We start from the raw sequence: 9,437 nt of genomic DNA, 5'->3' as shown, positions 1-9,437 counted from the left end.
AGGCCACTGGAGTAGGACGTGGCTGTCCGGTCCGGCGCCGCCCGGCCGTCTGGGAGTTAAGGAAGAGCAGAGCAAAGAGTTGAAAAGATTGCCCAGACTGCAACAAAGTTGCCGTTTGATCCACGCTGAGGACACACCTCGGGGGGAAGGACTGCCTCGTTTGTGAATGGCTCCGAGAAAAGCCCTTTTCCAGGGGACTCCCGCGGGGCCTCGAAGTGTGTGATAAGAGCGCTTTACCGACCCAGATTTTTGAAAAGTACTTTATTCCACGCATGTGTTTTTGTTTGTGACTGCTGTGAGCACAGTGTTTCTGTATTCAGATCTCTGACTATTCAGATGTGTTCGTCCAAGTGTATACCGTGTGGGTGTGAGGGTGCAGAGGCACGGGCTTCCAGGACGTTTTTCTGCCACTCGGAGGCAGGTGTGTGGCCAAGCGGCTTCTTCTAGAAGCCACGAGGCTGACTGGGCTTTCCCCTGCAGATGTAGACTCTGGCCAGGTTGATATGTGCCTGGATGCCGGTTGGCATGGGTCGGTTCTGGATCATCCTCACATGGCTTGAAGTGGCTGAAAGGTGGTATTCATCTCTTTTCCTATCTAAGGTCAGGACACAGTGTGTTTGTTTCATTCAATTCTGTAATCAGGCATCTGAAGCTTTCAGTGTGGATGCTGGCATATCAAAACCTTTAATGGAGTTCCATTGTGTTTGGATCTAAGTCAAACATCTTTATGAAGACACCCAAGTAACAAAAAGGAGAGAGGGTCCTAGAGAAAAGAAACGCTCTTCTGTTCATGCTCACCGATCTCAGTCCCATTCATTAGAGCTATAAGCAGAGAGTGGTGAGATGAAAGGACAGCAGTAGGTATTGATTATGGATGATGCCATACAATTGAACACCTGTGCTGAGCATGCTGCAAAGAAGTGGAATATGGAATGGAGTCTCTGTTCTAGTTTTTTTTTTTTAATTTTTTTTAACGTTTATTTATTTTTGAGACAGAGAGAGACAGAGCATGAACGGGGGAGGGGCAGAGAGAGGGAGACACAGAATCCGAAACAGGCTCCAGGCTCTGAGCTGTCAGCACAGAGCCCGACGCGGGGCTCGAACTCACGGGCCGCGAGATCATGACCTGAGCCGAAGTCGGCTGCTTAACCGACTGAGCCACCCAGGCGCCCCTCTAGTTTTTAAGAGCTAGTATATACTCCCATGTAATACACCCCTATTTGAGACACATTACCCAACATCATCAGAACCTATTTGTGATGTTAGCTAACCACTGATTGTTAAAGCAGGGGAAAAAAAGCATCCATTACTATAACAAAGACACCTTGATACCCAGGATCAATAACCCAATTTTGCCCGCCATTATAGTAACACAGAAGCGGCAGGTTAATCCATTTTATCCAACATTGGTGTAGCCAGCATCAAATTTTGACAAAGAAATACATTTTCACAGGAGGCTCACTCGTACAGATCTCACACACACCAACATGTGAACATATCATTTTCCAGTAACTCCAGCCAGCCACCCCTTATCTTTTCCTGCCTGGCCATGCAAAGCACTTATGGTTGTAACACATATGTTACTATAATTTCATATGAACTATAAGCTATAGGAAGTATTATATTTCATTATTATGTAAATATTTCATGAATATGTCTTGGAACTTACTTTCTTGCTTAGACTCTAAGCCCGATGAGAGTTGAGAAGGAGCATATATTCTGCCACAGTTCCCATTGTTGGTCAGTTTAACCAATCTTTATTAAGAGTATTCGGTATGTAAGATACTAGAAATGCAAGTGTAATCTGCCCTCTAGGAGCTTACCTTCTAGTGATAGTAGTAACAACTGCTATCTTTTGAGCACCTACTATGTGACATGCATACTACATGCATCATTAATAACCACTACATAAACCACACAAAATACGTATTGCTATTTCTATTTGACAGATAGAGAACCAAAAGCTTAACTGGTAACTTTGCCAAGCTCACACAGGCAGTTAGAGGGTACGAGAGCTTTATATTTTAAAGCTTATGGTCTTCGCATTATTTACATGACCTTCTTTCCCTCTGTATGATTTGGTCTAGAGGAGAAACACATTAAATATTTATTTAATTAAATAAAGTGGGGGGTGAAGAGGCTGGTATGATGCATTAACTTTAAGGGATCCTACAAGCATTAATGAATTCATTGAGGGGTATATTTAAATAAGATCTGTTCCGGTATAGCAAAACATTCCTTTGTGGTTCACTAACAACTAGTTTTTGTTGGGAGAGCATTCAACAAGTGGAACAGAGGACTGAAAGTTATAATGAGGTATTGCTTAATCATTCTTCCATCCATGTTTCATTTAACAGATATTTATAGAGCATCCCTTTGTCCCAGGCATTATGCTAGATGTCGGAGAGACCATTAAGAACAAGATAGAAGCACACTTGGTGGCTCAGTTGGTTAAGTGTCCAACTTTGGCTCAGGTCAACATCTCATGGTTCGTGGGTTCTCCCCATGTCCGGCTCTGTGCCGACAGCTCAGAGCCGGGAGCCTGCTTTGGATTCTGTGTCTCCCTCTCTCTGTGTGCCCCTCACCCACTCACGTGCACGTGCTGTCTCTCTCCCTCTCTCTCAAAAATAAATAAACATTTAAATTTTTTTTAAAAAACAAGAAAAGGAGATATTTTACAGTTTAGGGGAGAAGACAGGAGTTAAGCAAATTATCTCACAAAAAGTAGAGTTTATAAGCTAAAATCCTAGGAAGTTCTATGGAGAACTTAGAAATATAGAGAATTGTAAGAACAAATAATAGAGAAAGCTGATCTTGTCTTAGGAGGGTCAAAAAAAGGTAGCCTGAAAAGGTGATATTTAAGCTGGAATTAGGATGATGAATACAAGTTACCTAGGTTTAGAGAAGGGAAATTGGTATACCAGGATAAGGAATCATTCATTCATTCATCATCTTTTTCTGAGTGCATACTATATACCCAACACAATTCTAGATGCTAGAGATTCAGCAGTGAAGAAAGAAAGATGAAAATCCATGTATTTTTTGCAGCCTACTTTCTAGTTAGGGGAAGATAGGCAATTGAGTAAGTAAGTAATGTACTATTTGTGTTACGCAGGAAAAATAAAGCAGGCAGTGTTAAAGAACTAAAATTTTAGACAATATGTGCAAAAATCTTGAATGTAAAATAGTAGGATTTGAAAGAAGACCAGGGTAGCTGGGGATTACCTTTAAAGGTAGGCAGAAAGCAGATCACTTAAGGGTCCACATGATGTGCTAAGCATCTTGTATTTTATGCAAAGAGCAAACGAAAATCAATCAGAAATTAAAACAAAGGACTTAGTCATTAATTTATCATTCAATTAAAAAAATCAATTTTATGCAATTTAATGTGTAGAAATGTATGTGGTATGCAAAGCAAGATACACTGAAATTAAAAAGCATTCCCTTCCATTAATACAGAACCTCAATGGGGAAAAGATAATTCTTGCAAGCAAGTAAACCGTCCAAATATATATTAGTGTTTAATCCAGCAGTGGGATATAGAGAATAAATTTTTAAATCAATGATGTGGGAGCTGAAAATAACCCATTTATCTTCATTCAATCCTCACCCTACAAATGTGGTTTCATAAAGAGTTCTCAGCATCTAGTGTATTTTTCATTTTCTAATCTCAATTGATCTCAGTTAATAAGGAGGCTGTTGTTCAAAAGAATGATCTTGTTCAGGATGATTTACCATGGTTAAGATGGCAAAGGAAATTGGAAATTTATAGATCTGTTAAAAAGACCTACATGTCAGGCTAATTGATACATTTTGGCCACTGCTTGAAATTACATCCATTTTTAGAATGCCAAATGAATTCTCTAAAGCAACAGAAGAAGAATTACCCTTTAAACATACTGCAGAATCATCATCAAATAGTTATTTATTAGGCAGCCCAACAAGCATGTACACATTCTTTTCATCAGCAGTTCTTTTTGTTTCTTAGAACCAAATATTCATTGGACATAATAATCACAATAATGAGTACAAAACTAGCCCTTATGAAAAAATAATAATTTTGCAAAAATAACTTTTATTCCCCTAATTCATAATGAAGATATATGGTGCCTGTGGTTGAGTTTTGCCTGCATAGCTCTTTACCCATGTTTTCCCATATCTCTGTCTATCCCTGATCAGAAAGAAGTTAAAGAATCTAAGGGTTATCAGATTTGGCTATAGAATGTTTTCGATACCAACCACTTAATGAATATAAAATGAGACGCAGCCCTCTGCCTCAAGATCACCCTTATTACATAATCTACCCAAAGGTGATTCTTACACCTCCCTTTATCTCCAGAATTTGGTTATACCTGAGTGCAATCACAAGAGATTTTGTGCTTCATCGAGGAACACACAAATGGTTTCCTTCTCTTCTTAATTAACAATACCTATAGCCTTCCGTTTGTTCAGATCAAAAACCCTGGTCATCCTTCACACCTCCCTTTCTCTCACCTCCATGCAATCCATCTGCAAGCCCCATGTGCTCTAACTCCTACAAAAACCCGGTCACCCGCCACCACCAACACTGCTCCGAGCCACTCTCACCTCTCAGCTATCTATCACAGACTTCTAACTCACCTCCCTGTGATCATCTTGACCTTGCTGCTATTTCCCTACATTGCAGCCAGAGTGAGCCTGGGTCAGACTTCCCCACCCCAAACTGACTTCCCATCTCCCTTCAGTAAAAAGCCAAGCCCTTCGCAAATGTCTTTAAGTCCCTACAGGGAGTGCTACCTACCCCCACCGTCACATCACCAGTACCTCCCTGTCCACATATCCTCCTCCACTGGCCTCCAGCCACACTGGCCTCCTCCCTCTGGCTGGACTTTAACCAGGCGCACTCTCCCTTCAGAGCCTGGGCACTGCTCTTCTGCCCAGAAACCTGCCCAGACATTGGTGTTCACTCCTTCACGTTCTGTAGCTCTCCATTTAAGTCTCCCCTACTCAATCCACCCGATTTAAAATTGCAGGCCTCTCCTACTCCTACAGGACTCCTATCCTCACCCTCCTACTCCTACAGGACTCCTATCCACTTTCCCAGCTTTACTTTTCTCCATAGCACTTACCACTGTCTATCATATGCTGTTTTGATTTTGTTATTCTGTTTATTTTCCACGCCTCTCCCCACTAGAATGCTCCCCATGAGGGCAGGGATCTTTATTTGTTTTGTTTACCAGTGTATTCCCAGTTCCTAGAACAGATCCTGGCACATCAAAGGCTCTATATCATTATTTGCTGAATAAATGAATGAAGAAATATAAGTGATAAAATATTCAAACACTGGTATAAAATATGAAACTATTGGGAAGCACATTCTCTACATGCACTAATCTGTGTCATCATCATTCTGATACAGAAGAGAAAGTATACTTTGAAGCTTCAAATCTCTGAGACCAGTATGCAAAAAAATTTCTGCCCATATTAATCAGGGCAACGGAAAAACTTTGGACAGATGTTGCATCTAGCGTCTGAGAAGGAGGTAACCACTTCTCATATTTTAAAAATATACTCTAGAAACTAATTCATATTTTAAAATATTTGTTTCCTTTTTTGTTGGTGGGAATTTCAAGGAGTAAAGTTAATAGTAGCTGCTATTACACTTAAAAAAAAATCTTATAGTTAGCACCCTGCAAGCCAACATAGAGGGGCCCTTCCCTTCCAGCTCTGCCTGAGAGGTACGGGTGTCTATTAAGAAATGATTCCCAGGGCACCTGGGTGGCTCAGTCTGTTAAGTGTCCAACTTCAGCTCAGGTCATGATCTCACAGTTCGTGAGTTCAAGCCCTGTGTCAGGCTCTGTGCTGACTGCTCAGAGCCTGGAGCCTACTTCAGAGTCTGTATCTCCTTCTCTCTCTGCCCCTTGTGCTCTCATGCTCTCCCTCTGTCTTTCTCCCTCTGTCTCTATCCATCTCTTTCTCTCTCTTTCAAAAATAAACATTAAAAAGAAAGAAAGAAAGAAAGAAAGAAAGAAAGAAAGAAAGAAAGAAAGAAAGAAAGAAAGAAAGAAAGAAAGAAAGAAAGAGAAATGCTTCCCCATCTGGGTCTGAAGGGACCTGAAGGGACCTGCTGGTGGGCCAGGCTTGGAAGTTTGGACTTGTTTTGGAGGAAAATAAAGCTTCATGAATATACAAACAAACAAACATACAGTGAATTAATAACATGTGAGTATCCAATTTGTGCCAAACAAAATTTAAGTCATTTCAAAATAATTTTATGTATGCTTATGAGGACAACTAAATTACCTCCTAAAGAGTAATTATTTATGAAAATGTTACAAAGTCTCCTTCTGGAACAAACTGTTGCTAAAAAGGCTTGCTTTCCAAAATGCACACATGCATTGTACCCACACACGTGCACACTGGCTGCCATAATAGTGGTGTGATGGTAGGTCTTGAAGGGGGGGGGGTCTTCACTTCACACCTTTCTTCAATTCTGCTGATTAAGCCCCAAATGTTATAAGTGCTCTTTTACATAATACTGTTTCTCATTCTCCACCATCCTGTTGCCTTCCTTTAAACCTGCCCCAATCTACCTCTTCCACACTTGAAGTATAGAACCGAGCACAATATTCCAGGTGTTTTTTGACCTGTCAAGCAGAGTGAAACAAGCTATTATGTTGATGTTCCTTATTGTGAAGATTCCATTTTTATTAATGCTGATTAAGATTAAGAATGCTCTTGGAGGGGCTGTCTGTCAATGTTTATTTGTTCATTCCCTGATTCAGTAGATAGGTATTTTTTGAGGCCTTACCATGTGTCAGTTCTGGGAAGTATGAGAACATATATTGGAGTAGTTAATATAATGATCCCCCCAAATTGTCCACATTCTAATCCCTGAAACCTGGAACTGTTTCTTTATATGGCAAAAGGGATTTTACAGGTGTGATTGAGTTAAGGCTCTTGAGATAGGGAGAGTATCCTGAAATATCAGGTGGGCTCAATGTACCCACAAGCCTTCTTAAAAGAGGAAGGCAGATGGGTCAGAGCAAGAGAAGGTGATTGGTGGAAGGACAGGAAAAGAGATATCTGAGGATGCCATTTTGCTGTCCTTGAAGACGGAGGAAGGGGTTGTCATGAGCCAAGGAACACAGGTAGTCTTTAGAAGGTGAAAAACACAAGGAGTTGGATTCTCCCTTTGAACCTTCAGAAGGAACACAGCCATGCCAACACATGGGCTTTATGACTTCTGACCTCCAGTACAGTAAGGTAAAAAATTTTGTGTTGTTTAAAGCTACTAAATGAGTGGTAATTTGTCACAGTAACAATAGGAAACCAGGGAAAAGGTCCTAAAAGCCTTTTTTTGAGAGCTGAAAGATGAGGAGGAGATGGCTAGGTAAATTTGGGGAAAGGAGAAGGAATTCCAGACGAAGAGATTACTTCATGAGGTTCGCCAGGAAGACAGGTGGTAAGTACAATTAAGTCAGGCGATGAAGAGGGAGAGCAGTTTCTGATACTGGGGACAAGGAGGTAGGAGTTGAATTATTCTTCTAGGCCATTCGATGAAAGGAGAGCAATAATATTGATCTTAAAGCATTTTTTTTAATGTTTATTTATTTTGAGAGAGAAAGAGCGTGTGCATGCATGGAAGAAGGGCAGAGAGAGGGAATCCCAAGAGGCTCTGTCCTGTCAGCTGGGAGCCCAACATGGGGCTACGAATGGTGAGAGATCATGACCTGAGCTGAAATCCAGAGTCAGGCACTTAAGCTTAACTAACTGAGCCACACAGGCACCCCATCTTAAAAGTGTTTTTGTGAAGATAAAATGATCCATTTAAGTGCCTGGTATGTAATAAAGTAATCAGAGAGTTTAGTTGTTATAACTGTTAACGTTTGAACTTCTAGTGTTCAAAGACTTGATACAGAATATGTAAGATAAATTTCTTCGGAGATATAACAAATCTATAGACGAGTGCATAGACATGAAGACAGATTAACCAGAATTCTACAGTGAATGTCTATATAACCACAAAATCAGGCCCCTGTCCTCACGGAGCTTACAGCTTGGAGGGGGAGACCAACATTAATCAAATAATCATACAAATACAAAATCAAGTCTGGGAAAAATGCTCTGAAGAAGATACAAAGTGAATGTAATAACAGCAGGACTTGTCCTAGTCGGGAGAACAAAGAAGAGTTTCCTAAGGAAAAGATATTTGAGGTGACTGCTAAAGAAAAAGCAGAAACCAGGTGGAGGGTAAGGAGCATTCCTAGTAAAAGGAACAACACCTGGAAAGGGTCTGAGGCTACAGCAAGCACAGCCTGTAGAAAGGTCTTTGAGCGATAACAAGAAAGGGAGGTTGGGATATTCCTTCCTAGACTTTGTGAGCTCCTTGAGGTCAGAGATTGTGTCGTACTCAATGTTGTATCAAATCTAGAATGGGTTTGTTAAATTGACTTGGGTGCAGATTTTATTTTGTAGCTACTGGAAGCCACTGAAAGTGTTTTTTGGATCAGGTAAATTATAATACTGCCTGGTTAGTGCTAGTAAGGAGAGTATGTAGTGGCTGCTACCACAGCATGTGCCTGATATCCTGGAGGACTGAATTTTGCCTATGTACTCAGCTTTCTCAGTCGAAAGGATAACCGAATAATATTCTGAAGGTGGAGTAAAAGAGAAACCTGTGTTTTAAACTGATCCAACAAGAATGAATGTGAGAGGACTTGTTAAAGATCTAGCTTCCCAGGACCCATTCCAGACCTTCCAAATTAGACCCAGGGAGGGATATGGACAACGGTGTTTACTAACAAGCACCCCACCTGATTCTTATTTTCAAAGTTTGGAAAACCCTGGCATAGAGAAAATTCAAGGGAAAAGGAAAGGCATGTGTAAAAGTATGAGCCTATGAAAGAGACAGAAGATGTATTTAGGAAATTATTGGAGAGTGGGGCGCTTGAGGGGAAGTAGTTATTGCTGAGGCTGGAGATTCCTCATTAAGTTAATAAATCTTGTGAATAATGGAGAATCATTGGAGTATCTTAGGTAAGGAAGGGGGTCATTTGAGAGGAAGCAACCTGAGAAATTGAAGAGTACAGGTTTGCAACACTTCTGAGGCACAATTGATAGAGCTTAATGGTGACTTCCATGGGAGAAATAAGAAAGGAGTGGTAAAGAGCCAACTCAAGGTTTCTAATGTGATAGACTGCCTTTGTTAGAGAGGGAATGATATGGTAAGAAAGCATCCCATTTTGGCTCAAGTTTTATATGACAGATGACACCAAGTGAATATGCCAACAGATCGAAATAGAGACTTTCAGCTTGGGGAAAAAGTTCTCAGAATAGAGAATATGGTTATGGGAGTCATTTTGAACCAGGAGAATCTCACTTGTATGAGGATGTAAACTGATAAATGGACTACACACAAAATTAAGGGAAACTGACATATTGAAGTAGCACCTAGA

The sequence above is a fragment of the Lynx rufus genome, unplaced genomic scaffold, assembly GCF_022079265.1.
Source record: "Lynx rufus isolate CCGP_SWC_20201006 ecotype Redwood Valley unplaced genomic scaffold, mLynRuf1.p SCAF_12, whole genome shotgun sequence".
NCBI lineage: Eukaryota > Metazoa > Chordata > Mammalia > Carnivora > Felidae > Lynx > Lynx rufus.
The sequence above is the reverse complement of the archived record's forward strand: the minus strand, read 5'-3'. Positions refer to the sequence as shown.